The sequence below is a fragment of the Macaca thibetana genome, chromosome 9 (assembly GCF_024542745.1).
Source record: "Macaca thibetana thibetana isolate TM-01 chromosome 9, ASM2454274v1, whole genome shotgun sequence".
Classification (NCBI taxonomy): Eukaryota; Metazoa; Chordata; class Mammalia; order Primates; family Cercopithecidae; genus Macaca; species Macaca thibetana.
The window spans coordinates 25,633,667-25,636,275 of NC_065586.1; the positions used below are offsets into that span (position 1 = coordinate 25,633,667).

Genomic DNA, 2,609 nt, shown 5'->3' on the forward strand with positions numbered 1-2,609 from the left:
AATGAAGATTCCCAGGCTCTTTCCTGGGCCATTTAAATCAGAATCACTGGGCATGGGTGCTGGCATTCATAGGCTGTAAAAGCTCCCCATAGGATTCTAATTTATGACCCAGGTTAAGAATCACAGATATAATGATTTCCAGCTTTGTCTCAATTGCATTAGGGCCAGCACTTAATTTTTATGAAGAAAAATGATATCACAATAAAAAACCCAATTCATTGCAAAGCATTCCTTACAGATAGCAGCACTGCTGAAAGGGAGCTGTTAACCTGAACAGTAATCACCTAAAGTTCTCCTCTTTCAACTGATGTATGAAAGTCTTAATTCAATATACAAAGCCCTCGAAACCCCAATGGCTCCCATCTTGCTCAGAGTAAAAGCTAAGGCTCCTACAATGGTCCACAGTTAACTACAACCTCCTCCCTTTATGGCGCTGACATCAGCTCCTCTCTTCTCTACCTTACTTGCCTCTGCTACAGCCAACCCACTTCCCTCTTCTCGCCAGCCTGCCAGATGCGCTCCTGCCTCTGACCTTCGTATTACAACCATCCCCTCCTCCTGGAATGCGCTGCCTTAGACACCTAACTGACTAAGGCCCTCGTGCCCTTCCAGTCTTTTCTTCAAGTGGCACCGTTGAAATAAAACCTGACTGCCTATTTAAAACTTGAGACCCACATTCCACTTGCCTCCGTGGCATTCTTGATCCCTATCTTTCTATTTCATTTTTTTTTCCCCTATAGCATTTCTCAGCTTTGAACACACTGTAGAATTTACCCCATTATCATGTTTATGATTAATTGCTTCAGAATGAATATTCCACAAAGACAAGGATCTTTGTCTGTTCCACCAATATAGCCCAACTGTCTGGAAAAGCACCGGGTACATGCACCCAATTAGTGCATCATTATTGGTTTATTTTTTACTTTTTAGGGGTCATGCTAATCTTCTCCATATTGTTCCCATTTTAGTATATGTGCTGCCAAGGCGAGCACTGCATCATTGTTACATGAATGAATGAAATGCCTGCCTGGACTTCCAATACACAAGTCCTGCTCGATTGCCTGGATAAAGCCCACGGCCTGCCCTGTAATTATTTTAGCATTCCAGCCTTCGGCTTTCTAGCCTAGTACCTACCTATTGTCTAGGCCTGGTAGGGAAAAATTAAGGATGAATCCTAGCCCGCAGCCACTGTAATTGTTTTTATTTTGAATGGGAAATTATGTATTTATTTATTAAATTTTTTACTTCCACAGGCTTTTAGGAAACAGGTGGTGTTTGGTTATATGAGTCAGTTCTTTAGTGATGATTTGTGAGATTTTGGTGCACCATCTCTCAAGCAGTATACATTGAACCCAATTTGTGGTCTTTTATTCCTCACCCCCTTCCCATGCTTTGTCACCGCGTCCCCACAGTCTACTGTGTCATTCTTACACCTTTGCATTCTCATAGCTTAGCTCCTGCTTATGAAAGAAAACACATGATATTTGGTTTTCCATTCCTGAGTTACTTCACTGAGAATAATAGTCTCCAATCCCATCCACGTTGCTGTGAACACAGCCACTCTAATTCTGCTTTTGCTGTTTTATTGCTGATGTACAGATTGAAGAAAAACTAAATTGCACTACTCCCTACAGAAGCAAAGATTTAGCTCTGTGACTTTGGAAAGTACTCCATGATATCCCTGTTGCTTAATTATAGTCTATTTTGTCTTAGATCTTGTTCTTTGAGGGAGAGAGAAGCTTTCCTTAAACAGAAATCTTTTAACTCTTAGTAGGGAGAGTAGAACTAATGACTGATGAGTGGAACCATTAGTAGGGAAGTAGACTCAATTCAACATTATTTACTGGGCAAAATTCCTATCAGAAGATTTATTTCTTAGCCTGATTTTAATCCAAATGAAAAATGTTACGGAGATAGAGAAATCTAAGTACTCATCCTAATTTCCTGTAATTGAATTAATGGCTTTTGCCTCACCTCCTGCATCTGACTCACATTCGCCTCAAGAAAGTTGCTCCCCAGAAACCCCTGGTTCAAAGCAGCAAAATCTGTCCTCTCAGGAAAACAAAGGCTTGAGCTTTTTGTTTTGTTTATTTTTTTCATTTCTCCATCATCAGCATGAGAGCTTATCTTCAGGAAATACAATGATGCCAGAAATTTGAATTGGTTCTTAGCAGGGTTTTCCAATTTCAATATGTGGTTTTAGGAGGAAAAAGCCGTCTTAGCAATCTGAGTAATAGAGGGGAAAATTGCAGGGAAAGGTATGTGGCTTTGAGTACACACTTTCTTTTTGCTCCCCAGCTTTGACACATTATGGAATAACCTTTTAGAGAAATTACAAAGCTTTCATGTTGCCCTCTCCTACTTACATGTGGATAGCTGCGGAGAGAAGAAAATTATGTGCAGCTACAAAGCATTGACTTTTTAGTTTGCAGGGTTTTTTTCCCCCTTTCATATAGCTGTATTTGCCCATTTCTTTCATCCTTCACGTAATTTGATGGAAGTGGCCATTCAGGGCATGGCAGGGAAGGATGAAGAGAAAGAAAACACTCTTTTTATTAAGGCGATGAAAATTGAAACTGAAACAGGAAGATGAGCTAACATTATCCGAA

General features: G+C 40.2%; 1 non-coding gene across 1 annotated transcript; it reads right to left on the reverse strand.

Moving 5' to 3' along the window:
- Positions 1 to 890: 890 nt before the first annotated feature.
- Positions 891 to 992, reverse strand: LOC126963459 (U6 spliceosomal RNA). Its single transcript, XR_007729094.1, has one exon. It is a non-coding gene; the product is annotated as a U6 spliceosomal RNA (small nuclear RNA).
- Between the last annotated feature and the right edge of the window lie 1,617 nt (positions 993 to 2,609).